Below are 17,369 nucleotides of genomic sequence, written 5' to 3' on the forward strand. Positions count from 1 at the left end.
AAGAAATGGTATCTTGTTCCGATGATCAGCCTGCTGGCAAATGTCGTAAACAAGCTTCTGATAAACTAATGGGCTTCATGAAGGCTTCTACTCTGGTGCATACTCCTACTGCTCTTATGCGCAAGCAACCACTGTCTCAAAGGAATCCCAAGAGTTGGATTGGGAGCACTTGCTCAAATTTGCAAACACTTTGTTAGGTGATTATGTTCACCAAAATCTTTCTAGTGCAGCAGACGAGATTGAGGAAGATGTGGAAACTAAGGCTATGCTGTGCTCTCTTTTTGGGGTCTTATTTTTCACAGGCAAAATTCCAATGCTTGCTTGGATCTGTCAGTAGCTGACCTCTTTGATGCAAGCTGATTGTGTGGATGAAATTTTCGTAGGCCCCAGGGGCTTTTATGAGGTGGTCTTGCATTCTTCTCACATGTAGGATGCTTTATTGGCTAAACTACCTTTGTTTTTTGACTGTTGCTTGGTACACACTGTGCCCTGGCAGCCCCTTGCAGATTTCCAATGTCTACTTCAACGTGGATGTCCCATCTGGGTGGAGGTTGAAGCTTGCCTGGTAGTATATTGACCTTTGACAATGGATGCCATGGCTGCTATTGGCACGGTTTTGGTGCCCCCAACCCTGTGTCCTGCTAATCGAAACAGATTATGTATACTGTGGGATACCAACTGTAAGAGGCCTAGTTGGCTGCGCATGAACTGCTTCGGTATGCATCCATTACTCTTTTGGCTCAAATGGGACACCTTTGTAGGCCACTGCTTTTCTTATGGGCAGTTGGGTCACTTTATGTTAGTGTGTCTGGACAAAGTGGATACAAATGTTGCCCTTGTGAGGGATGCAGACATGTTAGTTGAGGAGCTGAACGATAGTGAAGCCCCTTTACAGAGGACAATGGATAAGAGTAAACAACTTATGCATTTAGGCGATCAATCAACACTTGCTTGGACAGAGGTGCTTTCAAAAAGGGCCATAATCATTGAGACTTGGCCGTCACAGGTTCAATGCTCCAATCCCCTAGACTCGTTGTGCACTTATGCATGAAGGCAGGCTGCATCCCCTTCTAATAATGCCCCTTCTGATGTTTCTTCTCCTGCTTCGAACAGAGTGGGAGTTGCTAATGTATCTACTGAATTTCCCAAGGACCCACTAGTATGCCTTGCCTTGACCACACAGGCAATGTCATCACCTCGTGGGATCGTAGATACCATTGTTCAGCCCCAACAAATGGATCTGGCCCCTCCATTTCAAAGTCTACTCGTCTAGGGCTGAATGCCTTTCTGGTTTTGGCAGATTTCTTGGATGATGGAGTTCTTGAGGTATTGGCAAATAAAGTCCAAGCGAGGCGTCGTCAACCTCCTACCTGATTCTGATTTTGATCATGGGGATTGCCACTTGGAATGTTCACGGGATTTGTTCTCGCAGTAAGCAGCATGACATGTGGCACATTTTGCATGAGGATTGTTGGGATGTGTTGTGTGCTATTGAGCACAAAAGTCATGACAAGGCTGGTTGTGTTTTGGATTGTCAAGGTTCTTGCCTTTTTTATGCCGGTAGCAAAGCAGTGCACTACTAAGGCCTCCTTATGGTGGTGCACGAGAAACTTCAGCTGGTTCTTATAAAAAATGATGTGCATGGCCACTTTATAGTGGTGGAAATTGTTTTTGAAGGAGAGATTTTGTGGCTTGTTGGAATTTACGTGCATAATGCCTCATCGCATGGTTAGTACCTTGTGGAATCAGCTTCATGATTTCTTGTTCTTGGGTGGACCGGGCTTGCTCATGGGTGACTTTAATATGTGTGTTGACCCTTCCCAGTCTACCTTGGAGCATTCTCTGATGGATATGCTGGAATGCCTTTGCAATGGATGTTCTAAAATAGGATATTTGGTCATGGATTTCTCCATCGGCTTCAGGGTGTCACTTGATCCAATATTCAACCATGTGGTCTTGATTGGATTACATTTATGCTATGCATCAGGATTTCTTCTTACTAGAAATTTTACAAATGCAAGTGTTGCAGAGCTATACCTTATCAGATCATTTCCCTTTCAGCTTGATATGATCAGGTGGATGCATTACAAGGCCTCATGGGCAGACTCATAGTTGTCAGGTACGAAAGGTACGATACGGTACGGTACGATAAAATACCATACTAAATGGCACCTTATGATTTTATAAGGTACAAAATGATATTAGTACGAAAAAAAATTAAGATGATTTTTTAAATAACAAAAATCATAAATCATTAAATGATAGATCATAGAATACATGTTTAAAGTGGAAATAGCCATTTCATTACAGAATAAAATGAATATATGGAGTGACCATCGTGGTCGCATGGGCTGCGCAAAACATGCGATACAACTACAGTCTAGTATATCTTATATAGAAAAAAAAGAGAAACCTATATCATATGAATCTATGATGAGGCATCACTATCATCATCATCATCATCATCAAAACCATTTGAGTGCTCATCAAGAGAGTCTGAAGATGACTCCTCGACATCTGATGATGAGACACTCTCATACTCATCCTCACACTGATGAGGTTACCATCATCATCAAATGATGGCTTTCTAGGTCGTGGCTGTGTAGGTAAGGGGGGGATATCATCATGAGGCACAGGATGTGAGTTACTAGAGCCTCGCCTTACATATGTCTGCAAGCCACTCGAACCACCCCTCCTCGATGATGGAGAGCGTTGAATGACCATGCTCTTGCTACCACTTACTTGAACTCCTCGCTCACAAGCACGCTAACTGCGAGTGTCACGAGTATCGGTTGCTATAAGCTCTCTATAGAGCTATGCAAAAATCATCTCCTCCTCCTCGTCCACCTCCTTATGTATACTCGGAAGAGTGCTGCCCGTCAACTTGAATGTATCAACATTCACCTACACAATGCAATAATGCATATAAGATTGATCGTTGTAAATGCTAAGGTCTAAATTGTGAAGTATAAACTTCAAACTTCAAAGTTCAAAAGTTAAAACAACAAATTTTAAAATTTAAACGTTATGATTAAGTGTTTAAACTTTACCTACTTCGGACTACCCATACTCATCATAGTTCTCATCATGCGTAAGTTAGTGCAATAATAGACTAGCCGCTCTAACTGTCGTGTGCTAAGCCGATTGTGAATCTTTGTATGAATGAGAGAATAGGCACTCTAGTTTCTCTCACATGCACCCGAAGAGCAATCCTAGGCAAGGACCCTCATGGCTAAGGGCTAAAGGGTCTCCAGTGCGTATCCAAAGTTTTGCCACCAAAATAAAGGCTTCACAAGTAACTCTCTTCTCCAACAAGTGGGAGAAGCAAAAGGCACATGCCCTCTCTGATTTGCGTGGCATCCTCGCTCCTCCAACATTGCATTGTAGTCATCCATAGGGACCACACGAGTCAAATAAGTAAGCTGGTCCGAACAGATTTCTCTATCATCCATGACCGCCAGTGACTTGTAGACCGGATGTACCAATGCGGCAAAACCATGGATGGGCTTATGCATCCACGCCCATCTCCTCTCTGCTATCTCTAAGACATGTGCACACTATGTCTCTGTGATCACTATACAAGCACATGCCTCCACCAATGCCACTCTAAAGAAGTGAACGAGAAGGCCCATGGTGGACCCCTCACAATCACTCATACGTAACACCCTATAAAAGGGAGTCACGACAATGACAATAGCACGGACTTTTTGCCAAAACTACTCATTAAGGCACAAGCGTTGCATGGATTTGGCCTCCTTTGTCTCATGCTCATCCCACTCATTCTATGAAGTGGACACCATTGTCTGGCGGACCGCACATCATAAAGGCGCTCCAGCAATAACCATATGTAAGCAAAGCAAGTTGAAGAAGGCTTCTTCAACTCCAGTGTGCTATGCTCATGATACATCGCAAGCACCTTTACCTTTACCGTGAAGAATGTGACAATTGATGTAGCTTTGCGGACCAGCCTCTTTACCCACTTGAGCTTCCCAATGTCCTTCATGAGCAAGTCCAAACAACGACTTGCACATGGAATCACAATTGTAGGAAACTCGGACTCAAGCAAACGGCCCATGCGCCGACAATTTGATGCATTTTCGGTAACAACTTGCACCACATTTGAGGGGCTCACCTACAACCACAATTTACAAATTACAAGTATACTTATTACTAACAATACTTGGAAATTGGAGGTTAGAGAGAGAAAGAGTCTAGAGAGAGTTGAAACTTGAGCCTTTCAAGTTTCAAGTTTCAACTTTAAACTTTCAAGATTCAAGAATGAAGAGAGATGGGGCTCGGGGGTTGGGAGCCTTGTGGCCCGGGGGGAAAGAGAGAATCGAGATAGATCATAGATACTAGAGAGATTAATTATTAGAATAGGGAGATAGATAGTTATGCATAAATCAAATTTCAATTATGAATCATGATATTATCATAATGAAAGAAAGTGAAACAAATTTAAAAGAAAAATTGCAATGTATACCTCAATGATAGCTTGTCGAATGTGGTGGTAGATGAATGCGCCCATCATTTTTCTCCCCCTCTTTCCAATATCTACAGCCCACAAAAAGTAAGTGCCGAGTGGACATGAGACGAGTATGTTGATGATGCCACGTTTCTTACGGTCACTCTATCCGACGGTGAAAATGGAGCAATTATATTTTATCCATGTGGCCCAAATAGGATCAAGGACTCTATCAATCCTCTCCTTCTCTTCATCAATCTTTTTCATTCTCATGTCATTGTATGTAACACCGGTCCATCCTTCACATGGACCCACATTGGCAATGGCTTTTACCATCTTCTTCGATTGCTCTTGCTTTAGGACATTGAATACAAGATTGCACTCAATCACCGTGCGTGCAATTTCAATGTCCGCAAGTCGTCGTCTTTCTCTAAGAAAGGCAACCGATCCACGCACATGACTGGGGGCTTGAGAGAGAGGATTGTCTCTCCGGCACCGCATGAGCCTCCACTCTTTGTCTTTAACTGGAGCCGGATGCAGATGTGGAGCCCCCACCCCCAATGGTAAAGGCCTCTCCCCCACATTGGATACTTCCTCGTTAGTAGGCATAGGAATTGGTGCCGTTAAGCCACTTCCTTCTCTTGTGGATCCCCCTCTCATCTTGGCGAGAATCTCCTCCACAATGTTTTGAGGGATCTCCTTGCATGGAGCAACTTGCCCCCCCGTCTTGGAAAGATGTTGGAGAAGCCGAGTTGCACCACTTGTATAGTGCTTCCCGCAATACTTGCATGTCCAATGGTGGGAGTTGGACTTCTTTGTGTCCCTCTCCACATGGATCGCATGCAAATTGAAGGCCTCGTGCTTCTCACGAGTCATGGTGCCAATGACGGATAAAGAGGCCTGAGAGAGAGAGAGAGAGAGAGAGAGAGAGAGAGAGAGATGCTTGAGTCTCGACTCTTGAAACTTGGAATTTGAAAGGGAGGGAGACGAGAGAGACCCGAGGGTTGGGGCAAAGTTGAAAGAGCAAGAGTGAGAGAGGGGATGGGAGATGAGATTTGAGAATGGCAAATGCTTTGATAGGGTGCGGGAAAGAGGGGATGGAAGGTGAGATTCGAGAATGACAAATCACAAGCCCATTCAAGAATCAAGATCCAAGAGAGGAAGGTGAGAATGGTAAGTGCTTGCTGAATTGGTATGGAAGCATGGAGAAGAGGAGCACCTTTTGTAGATGAGAGAAGGGTCAAAGTTCAAACAGTCAAAGAGAGGGCTGCCAACTAGAAGGAATCCAAAGAGGGCTAGGGAGGGGAGTGCATGGCTGGAAAAGGGGGTGGGATGAGGTATCCAAGGCTTCCCGCCCCCAAAAAGTGCCACATAGGTAGGCAGAGTAAAAGCAGGGGTGCAGGAAACGTGTGATGTGAGATGCAAGATGCGCAGGCGAGGTGGCCTAAATAGGCACAAAATCACGTATGAAATTGTACGGATACGTACGGTGCGGTACGGACAGATCCATACGTCGTATGGAGGCAACTATGGGTAGACTGCCCTTGTGCTTAAACTTGTCCTTTTTAAGTCATACTGCTTTAAACAATATATGAGCCAACTCTTGGAAAGGTTTTTGTGTGATTTTCCATTGGAAGACTTCACCTCCTTTGATAGACTACTTCTAAATGTCCAGATGGTGGCAAGACACTATGGGATTTACCATGTCTCACTTACAAGGGAGTGTTTGCAATGTGTAGAGGATATTCAGGGCTACATTCATCTACTATTGCTTGATTCTCCCTATGATACATTCTTGGTTTCATTTATCAGCAAAGCTAGCCGAACTTATACAAAACTTTCAGCTATGGTCTTATCAGTAGGCTAAGCTTTGAGATTTGACTAATGGTCTTCAGGATAGTTCTTCTCAATCTCATAATTTTTTTCAAGCTTTATATCCATCCCTTGCATGAGAGAATATGGTGAGATTACAGAATGCAGAGGGCCACATGGTTACATATCCCCAATCCATTGTATGTGTGTGCCAGGACTACTTTGCAAATCTTTTGGATTCTCAACAGGCATGCTCCCCTTAGGTAACTTATGTATATGGGGTGGGGTCTTTTGTGCATTGGTCAAAGATTAGGTTCCACATGATATGTGAAACCAGCCTTCCTTCTCAGATAGGGTGGTAAATAACCTAATTTAACACTAATTACAGCAAACACAATTCACATAAACTAAAAATACAAATATTATCACTTAATCTTGGACATTGGACAACCTATTGGCCCCAAAATTGGCACCCTTTGTGGTATTTCTTTAACTTTTATTGCAAATGGATGGAGTACAAATGAGATTCTCTAATCTCCTCTACTAATCCAAGTGTCACTTGCTGTCAAAATTGACCAACAAGTCTTTAAACCAATTTGCCCCTTGGTTTGCTCAGGGATTGGCCTTCACCTTGCTCCTTGAAAGATAAATTCAGCCCCAAATTTGATATTGCTTTGCTGGCCTCTTCAATCCCCCTGAAATTCCTTAAATTCGGCTGTTGGAATTCGAGTCCTAGGCTCTCAATTCTGAGCACGCGTGTTGTAAATTAGGGTTTTCAAGAAAGATTGACTGAAATCTCTTCCTCTAATGGCTCAAATTGTTGGAAAATATTGAGATAACTTGAGAGTAGCTAGGGGATGAGAGAGAAATTTCAGAGTTTCATTGCGAAAAACGTTGAAAAGCAACTATTGCTCTGCTCAAACAACGATGGAAATTGTCACCTATATCTTAGGATCACTAGAAAGACTCGTGCCCCCTCTTATATGTTGTCATCAGCACTAGAAGAACCTTGGGCTATTATCACCCTTTGGAGGGCTCCAAATTGATGTCACATGTTGTAGAACTAATCCTTGGAGGCTGCAAATCAGATTAGCAGTCTCTCCTTGCTCTCTAAAAGCTTCCTTCTTTCTTACAATGGTTGGAATAGACTTCCACCAACCCCTAAGAAAAACATTTCCACTTGCAAGGATAAGTTTTGCCAAATGGCAGCCTTCTAATCCCATTTTCCAGCATTATCCAACTTATTGAATTAATTTTTAAAATATTAATTCTGAAAATAAATTTAGTAATTGTTCTTGTGCTAAGAAAATTAATTCCACCAAGCAATAATTCAATTGGGTCAGCCAATTTGTCTTCCAAGTATCCTCAAGTAGTTATTGATCCTTAGATTGGCATTAATTAATTAATTAACGCCTAGTCTGTAATGTCACCACTGACATTAGTGGCCAATAAATTGGTCTAGGCCCAAATCTAACACTGGATACAACCTAATACCTATCAGGTATAACTTATTACAACTTTTGCCTTTGGCACCAACTGATATCTCAGGGTCTTGGGTACCACACTGTGAATTAATTAACTTGCACCTCACATGTGCAAGTGACTTTAGCACATTTGATTAACTTTTAATCAAATGCTAAGCAAAGCAATAAAATTTTATATCCTTTTGATAATATGCAAGCTACTTTGGATGTTGATATTCGTGAGGATGACATTATGAATGTCTTGTTGCAGTTACACGTGATAAAAGCCTTATCTAGGATGGTGTTACCAATGAATTCTTTGAAAGTCATGCATTCCCTTTGGCCAAATTGCTCATGACAATGTACCAACGGGGTTGGGATTCAAGCAACATGCCTTCATTATGGAAAGAAGGGGTCATTAAGTTATTTCCTAAAGTTCCCTTCTCTTTGAGACTTGTGCACTGGAGATCGAGATCCCTAATAGGCACCGTGTATAAGATATTCACAAAGGTATTGACAAATCATTTTCATAAGCAGCTACTTGGCATGGTACATCCTCATCATTATGGCTTCATTAAGGGTAGGAATGTTCTAAATAATATTCTCAATCCCCAAATGGCAATTGATTATGCGCAACATACACAGCAAGAGGTGGTCCTGGTGCAATTGGACTTGGAGAAGGCCTTTGATTTTCTAGAATGGTCTTTTCTTGTGGATCTTATGCAAGCCATGGGTTTTTGTTGGGTTTCACTCACGCCTATGCTCACAGAGGAGTGTCGGTGATCAGTAGGACACTGGGGCACTTTTTACTCTCGGTACGAGAGGTTTTTTCCCTCAGACTTATTGTCTTCTTTTGTATGTGCTTATGTCACACACTTACGAGCACTTATCGTGTTCGGGTGTGAACACCCCCTACAACCCAAGGTTTACGGGTTTACTTTGTACTTTCAGACTATTGCATTGGGTGTCGCGCTTCACTCTCCACACTGTCTACTGTACTCTCAGGTAAGCTTCGATCCTCTCTCCATCTCACATTTGGTATCAGAGCTGAGGCTCTGCTCAGTTCAGCTCCGCTTAGCCTCCAAGAATCCTCGCTCACTACTAGATCTGCCCCCTGTCCATTATCAGCTCTGAAGTGGCCCTGCTCCTGCTCAGTCAGTCTGCGCCTCCACCACCCGACTGCCTTCCTAACAGCGACCAGGGTGCTGCTTGTGACCAACGCCCGCCTTCTGTGCTGCTCCTGCCAGTCTGCGCCCTCATGCTAGGTCTCTGCGACGCCCCAGCCCTGTCAGCACAGCCCCTGTCTGCGTGCTCCTGCCTACGCCTCTTCCTGCTGCTCCACCCCTGACTAGCGACCTGGACCACGCTGCCTTTGGTCACACCCACCCTTGACAAACACCTATGCCCGCCTATGCCCAACTGCCCACCAGCTAGCGTTGCCAGTTGGCAAGGGAGCCCACCACACCCTATGCCACGCCAGCCTGGAGTGCCATCTGCACCTATACTTGGTCGACTGATTTCAGAGGTTTTAAAAAAAAAAAACATTTTTATTCCAGTTTCACTTCTAGAAACAAGGCTTCTGCCCGAGCATGCACAGAACTTTGAGTACATGTTCGGGACACGGTTGATACAAATTTCTTGGCAATTTGATCACAAATTTTGGAAGGTTTTTGAAGACATTGGCAAATGTATTGCAGTCTCAGTTTGATATAGACTATTTTTGACAATTTTGGGGCAACAAATTTTGGGGTTTTTTGCTCATATAGTATTGTTGAACATTGAATGCACCTTGAACAACGTGCATTACAGACAGTTTTGACAGAGTGTACCTCAATGTACTAATTGCAACAAGCTATTTACTGTAATTTCTGAAAATTTTGGAGATTTCCAGGTTATTCCATTTTGGACATTGCTATTTTGCCTTCTTTTGGTATTGATTATCATGGCAAATCAAGGAGGAGATGTGTTTCCCTATGTATCCAAAGAGGACAGATTGGATGGTAACAATTACTCACTCTGGTTCTTCATGATGAAGAATGTACTTAATGCAAAAAATCTTTGGGACTATGTCAGTGGCGAAGAAGTTAGACCCAGAGTTATGGCTCCTGCTACTCCTCCAAGAGGACGTGGACAACGGGTACCTCAGCCTGTTCAGCCTGCTCCACTTCAACCACTTTCCCAAAGATCAGCAACTCAAAAAGCATGGGATACACAGGATGCCTAGGCTTTGTCGCTAATTGCATTGGCAGTTTAGCGGACCATCATCCCCCACATTCGTTCGGCAACTTTTTCACGAAAAGCTTGGCTAATTTTGGAGCAGATGTTTGTTGGTAAGAATGAGACCCGCACCTCTTTCTTAAAGAAAGAGCTTGAGACATTGAAGATGGATGAGAGTGATTCTATGCAGGATCACTTGAACAAAATTTGCAACTTATGAATGTTGATGAGTACTATTCAGATGCACAGATGATATATACTACATTGAAGTCATTACCTCCTTCATACTTGGCTTTTCATACTACCCTAAACCTCACAATGAGGATTTCCCCATAGCCTATTTCCTTTCTTCGATTAGTCAATTTGCTTCTAGAGAAGGAGCAAACAAGAAGAAATAGTAGTGTGGATGTCATAGCCTTTGAGCAGGCTTTTATGGCTAGACAGAAGAGCAAAGGCAGCCAAGTAAAGAATGCTCCGCAGAGCTCTAGGACTTCAAGCACCTCATAGAGAAGTAAAAAACAAGGGTGCACACAAGCCAAGAAGGAAAAATGTTATTATTGCAAGAAGCCACGCCACTACATCACTGAGTGTAGAAAGCGCATTGCCAAGGAGAAGAAAAAGGAGTCGAGAATGTCTGTTTCTGATGCTCCTTCCACTGCTAGTGAGTCAGCATCCTTTGTTGCAGACAGGGATTATTGCTTTTACACATGCAGTTATGACACTTCTTGGCCTGATCAAGTATTTAGCTCTACTGAGGATGCAAGCACTTGGTTTTTTGACAGTGGTGCTTCTAGGCACATCACATCTCACAAAGATTTATTTGCTTCTGTTGGTGCAACTCTAGTTGGCAAGTCTGTAAAGTGTGCCAGCAATGCATCATATCCTGTTAGAGGTATTGGGGAGATTGTGCTCATAGCCATTGATAGCTCTATTCTCTACTTACACGATGCTTTGTTTGTGCTAGGTATAAAGAATATTGTGCTCTTTATTTGTTCTTTGGCACGTTATGGATTGCAAGTCACATTTGATGATGACAAATGCATTGTGAGAGACAAGGAATACATGACTTTGGTCTTGACTGGCACTTTATGTCATGGGTTATATGAGTTGGATGCTCTTTCAGTTGATCAGTCAGCATACTTGGCATCCACTCTTAGTCCTGCTATGATACAAGCAGTGTTATGGCATGCTCGGATGGGACATGTGAACTTTGGTAGCTTGATGCTTTTATAGCGCACACAGATGCTAGATGGATTATCTCTTCTGGAGAGACCCCCTCAGCACTAGTGCGAAGGATGTATTTTGGGAAAAATGCATCGGTTTTCGTTTGCCCATGATGTTGCTTTTAGAGCCACGGCCAGGTTACAGTTAGTGCATTCAGATGTATATTGGCCCATGCAAACAAAGTCACTGGGAGGATGTTACTATTTTGTGACTTTTATTGATGACTTTACTCGATTCTGTTGAGTCTATTCTTTGGTGAAAAAGTCAGAAGTGTATGATGTATTCTTGGCTTTTGTTACATTTGTTGAGAACCAATCTGGCTGTAAAATAAAGACTCTTTGTTCTGACCGAGGGGGGGAATATATGTCCTCTATGCTGAATTCCTTTTTGAAGCAGAAGGGCATTGTTCATCAATTCACTACTTCTTATACTCCACAATAGAATGGGGTTGCAAAAAGGAAGAATCGATTACTCATGGAGATGGCCAAATGTATGTTGAAAGCAAAGAGCTTGCCACACAGTTTTTGGATGGAAGCCGTTGTCACGAGAACGTAAAAATTTTATACTTTGCTTATGTTTAATTGACATTTGATTAAAGGATTAATCAAATGTGCAATTAAAAGATGCACATGTAAGGTGCAAGCTACTTTTTCACAGTTGAAGGCCTAAGGACCCTGTGAAAAATATGGGTGTCAAAGACAAAAGTTGTAACCAGTTACACTTGCTAGATTCTAGGTGAATTTTGGTGTCAGTTTGTCCCTAGGACCATTAATTGGCCATTAAGTGTCAGTGGTGACACTAGGGACTAGGCATTAATTAATGGATTAATGCTTGTCCAAGGGTCAATTAATGCATGGGATCACTTTGGGTTGCAAATGGTCTAGCCAATTAATTTTTGAATGGGCAAGGTCAATTTTCTGGGCATGGATTAAGAGCTGCATTAATTTTCAGAATCAATTAATTCTGAAAATTAATTAAATGGCTAGAAATGACTGAAAATGGATTAAGAAAGCTGCCACTTGGCAAAACTTTCCCATGCAAGTGGGGGAAAGGATAAATAGGGCTGAAGGAAGAGGGAAATCTCGTTTTTTCATTTTGGAGCTGTTGGAAAGAGGTGTTGGACTGTGGCTGCCAGCTTTTGGGGCCATTGGAGACCATTTTGGTGATGGAGATTGCATATCCTTGACCTTGGGAAGCTAGCAATTGCTGCTGATGCACTTTCTCCTGAAGATCACAATCTCTGATACTCCTATTGTTGTTGGTGCATCCGTTTGGGGCTGGTACAGCAGGGCAGCAGCTGATTTTGATCAGTTCTTCGCGACAAATCTCAAAATTTTCTCTCTTTACAGCATTCTCTCATCTCCTTCAGCCTATGCTCAGCCATTCTCAGCAATTCTCAGCCATTTGGAGGAGATTTCAGCCATTTTTGGTGGGCTGATCTGTAATTTCTGCAGTAAATCCTAATTTACAGCAGAAATTAGATTTTAACAGCCACCTTGGGATCCGTGCCGGAGATTGAAGGCTCAAGGGACTGAAATCAGCAGCTGATAATTGAAGATTATCAAGGGATTTCAGGAGCCAGCCCATCCCGAATTGATTTGGGGCAACATTTGGCCAGCCAAGGGTCAAATTGGAGAAGAAGTCCCGGGTGAATGAAGGGGCAAATGACCCAAAAGGCTTGTTGGTCATTTATGACAGCAAGAGCAATTGGTTAGCAGGAATAGATTGAAGAATCTCAAGTTGTACTCCTTCCAATTGAATGAAGCTAAAGAAATACCTCAAGGGGCGCTAGTTTTGGGGCCAACAAGGAGTCTACTGTCCAAGAATGTTATGGTAAAGTGTGTATTTCATTTTATGTGCATTTATTTATTGCTATAATTAACTCTCAAATCAGGTTATCACCACCCATTCCAAGAAGGAAGGCTGGTTTCAGCCGTTATGTGTGCTTGCCATGTTTTAAACAAATGCCCCACCAAAGCATTAAAGAAAATTACACCTTTTGAGACTTGGAACAGCTGAAAACCTTATGTTGGGCACTTTCGCACCTTTGGGTGTCTTGCATATGCACACATTCCACATGTACTCAAAAAAAAGTTGGATAACAAGGTTGTCAAATGCATTTTTGTAGGATATAGTAGTGAGAGCAAAGGCCATAGACTCTATGATCCTGTCTCTAAAAAGGTATTTGTCAGTAGGGATGTACTCTTTGATAAAAAATCAGAATCATGCCTTGCTGGTTTAGACACATATCAAACTGCCCATGATGTATTTTTTGCTTACAAGGACACATGCTGATCAGATTTCAGCATTCAAACAAAATTTGCAGCAAACTTTTGAAATGTCAGACTTCGGGTCTTTGCATTATTACTTGGGAATTTAGTTCATACATGATGCTAGAGATTTTGGTTTATCACAGTCAAGATACATTGGTAAACTTCTTGAGAAGTTTGGCTTGCAGGATTGCAAGTCAGTCTGTACACTAATGGAACCTAGAGTAAAGATGTCATTATATAATGACAGTGATTTGTTTGATATACACACATATGCTCCAGCAATTGGATGTCTTATTTATCTATGCACGACCGGACATACAATTTGCAGTTTCAGTCCTGAGCAGATATATGCATCAGCCACGCATATCACATTGGCAAGTTGTTAAGCGTGTCTTTCGTTACTTGCAGGATACTAGATCTCTTGGATTGCTTTATTCCAAGGGGGGACCACTGCAGTTACATGCTTACAGTGATTCTGATTGGGCTGGTGATTATGATTCACGTCACTCCACTAGTAGCAATTGTTTCTTTCTTGGCTCATCTTGTATTCTTGGCTTAGCAAGAAACAATCCACTGTTGCCACATCATCATGTGAAGCTGAATACAAGGCAGCTTTCACTATCACAATTGAATGCATATGAATTAGACGCTTACTAGTTGATCTGGATGTATCTGTTACGGAGCCTACTCTTTTGTTCATTGACAGTCAGAGTGCCATTGCAGTGGCACGGAACCCAGTGTTTCATGCACACATGAAACACATTGAGATACATTATCACTTTGTCAGAGAGAGGCTACATACAGGTGAAATCAGCCTTGTCTATTGTCCTACCACCAATAATGTGGCAGACATCTTCACCAAAGCTCTTCCTCGTGACAAATTTGAAGCATTTCACAATGCTTTGAATTTGATCTCCTTTGGTGGCGAATGATCCTTGTACTTTTGATCACTCTTCACTCCAGGGGGGTTTGTTGGGTTTTCACTCACGCCTACGCTCACAGAGGAGTGTCGGTGGTCAATAGGATATTGGGGCACTTTTTACTCTCGGTACGATAGGTTTTCTTCCCTAGACTTATTGTCTTCTTTCATATGTGCTTATATCACACACTTATGGGCACTTATCATGTTCGGGTGTAAACACCCCCTACAACCCTAAGGTTTAAGGGTTGTACTTTATACTTTCAGATTACACTCTTTCAGACTATTGCATTGGGTGTCGTACTTCACTCTCCGCACTGTCCACTATACTCTCAGTTGAGCTTCAATCTCCTCTCCATCTCATAGTTTTGGGTGTCGTAATGGCTAGGTTAATCTATATCATCAATGTGGGGGCTACATCATGTGTTATGATGAATGGTGGCATTATTGAGTCATTTTTCCTTGCACATTCCATTCGTCATAGCTGCCTACTAAGCCCTCTTCTTTTTGCACTTGCTATGCATTTCATTTTCTCTATTTGTTGCCTCTTGCTGATACGGGACAATTGCTGGATTATCTCTTCCTTCTCATCAGCATTTTATTGGTCAAGCACTGGCAGATGATATCTTTATGGTTCTAAAAGCAAATGCCACTAATCTTCGCAAAGCTTTGTTTGGGCTGATTTATAACGAGATAAATTCAATGGGATGGCTTGCTTGCGGCTACAGACAGTGAGAGATGCTATCATTCTCAAGTAGTTCTATCTTTATTCCTTCTGTCACATACGCCAATACTTTTAGGTGACGTGAGGCTATAGCCACATTTGGTTGCTTGCAAGAGCAACTTCAGCAATATAATCCATTGCGTGCTTTTCAACCTGCTTCCCCTTGGTAGAACAAGATACTTGTGAAACCTGATGATTTTCAGAAAAGGTTGGCTAATCAGATCTACCAAAAGATGGTAGAGGATAAGAGATAGGTTGTTGAGAAAGCCAGTAAAGTTTGGCATGCTCGGGATAGCAGAGTGAAGTGGTGGGACAGACTAGTTCAATTGCGGAGATCCAAGATTCCTTATCAAGGGAAAGTTTTTATGCAGACTACTTATTGGAGGTCTACCCTCTAGGGATGTGCTATGTGTCAGCAAGATCTCACGTGGCAGATGTATCTTTTGAACTAGATGTGATGAGACTCCACTTCATCTCTTCATGTCCTGTAGTCTAGCTAGATAGATTTTGAGTTTTGTTTCCCATGTATGGACCTTGTGACTCGGCACAAGATGAATCCATCGTTCCTCCTCGAATAGGGTGGTAAATAACATGATTAAGCACTATTTACAGCAATTGACAAATTCAAAAAACTGAAATGCACACTTTACCATATAATCTTGGACATTGGACACCCTGTTGGCCCCAAAACCGGCACCCCTTTCCGTGTTTATTTAACTTAATTGAAGAAGAAGTCGATGTACAATGGGATTCTCCCAATCCCTCTTGGTATTCCAACTCCCATTGCTGTCCAAAATGACTAGCAAGTCTTCAACTTGATTTGCCCCTATATTCGGGCAGTCAATTGGCCTTCACCCGCTTTGATGGAGATGGAAAATGCCCAATATTCATTGATTTGCTGGTCCCTCCACTTGAATTTGACTAGAAACAACTTCACCCTTATTGAATCCAAATCTTGGAGCTTCCAATTTTTGGCACATATCCGGAGGCTGCTGTTAAACCCTAATTTCTGCTACAAATTAGGGTTTGCAGCAGAGAAATCTGAAATTTCTCAGTCTTTGGTGATCTCAATGTTGTAATCTTTGGAGCAAGGCTATAGAAAGGCTGGGAAATGAGAGAGAATGTTGAGGAGAGAGAAATTTCAGCCTTTCTTCGCAAGGAAATGAAGAAAATTTGTCATTTACTACTGCCGCCCTGTCTCAACAACTTGTGGATGCAAAGAACTAAAGAAAATCAGTCATTTACTGCTGCTGCCCTATTTCAACAGTTTGTAGATGTTGTCACTTGGTGTTGATTGGTCTTCTCCTGCCCCTGATTGTCTCAGAAGATCCTCCGATGGCTGCAAATCAAACCAGCAGCATCTCCTCCCTCTCTCTTGGGCTAAATGCACTAAAAATACCTCTAAAGACATTTTTCAGTCTTGCATGGACATTTTTGACAAGTGGCAGCCTTCCCAAATGGTTTTTCCAGCATTATCCATAATTAAATATTAATTTTCAGTCTTCAAGTATTAAAAATTAATCTAATAATTATTTTGGTGCCCTAAAAAATAATCTGACTAACCAATAATTAAATTGGCTAGGTAACTTCTTTTCGTGAGTGTCTCTACACCATCTTTGACCATCAAATTGGTGTTAGTTACCATTAAACGCCACTTCTCTTATGTCACCAACTAACACTTATAGCCAAATGAATAACCTAGACCAACAATTGGCACCAGATACCACCAACAAGTACCTGTGCGGTATAACTTACAGCAACTTTTGCCTTCGACATCCCGTGATTTCCTCAGGTCTCGGGCTCGTAGATTTACTCTAACCCCAATTACACCTCGCATGTGCAACATTCACTTAACCATGTAAAAATTAATCCACATGTTAAGTGAGGTTTCAAGAATACATGTCCTCATGACACCAGACACCCATCCGATCTTGGAGCCTCGTCCATTTTCTCAAATGGACAGCTCTTTGGCACATTTGGCTCACCCGCAATGCCTTGATTGTGGTCATGTGGCTTGTGTTTAAGGATTATTGTTATCGTAGATCTCTTTCATGGTTTCAACAAACCTAGACCTTGTTGATGTGGCTACTTCTTGGTTAGATATTATTCGCCCTACTCCTATTGTGGTGCCAACATGATGTTTGTGTGCTTGGCTTTGGTAGTCTTTTGGCTTGACATGTGGATTGTTAGGATTTATTGGTTGGCCAAAAGGCTTGCTTTATGTGAGTTGTTACCATTCTCTTTGGTTGGCCTAAAGGTCTAATGTAAATAT

General features: G+C 42.2%; 1 protein-coding gene across 3 annotated transcripts in view; it reads left to right on the top strand.

Annotated features, from left to right (window-relative positions):
- LOC148029540 (3-hydroxyisobutyryl-CoA hydrolase 1-like) overlaps positions 1–17,369 on the top strand; it is a 103,559-nt gene that overhangs the window by 74,277 nt on the left and 11,913 nt on the right. The window lies entirely within an intron of this gene.

The sequence above is a fragment of the Lygodium microphyllum genome, chromosome 11, assembly GCF_053477565.2.
Source record: "Lygodium microphyllum isolate KBCC chromosome 11, Lygodium_microphyllum_v1.1.10, whole genome shotgun sequence".
Classification (NCBI taxonomy): domain Eukaryota; kingdom Viridiplantae; phylum Streptophyta; class Polypodiopsida; order Schizaeales; family Lygodiaceae; genus Lygodium; species Lygodium microphyllum.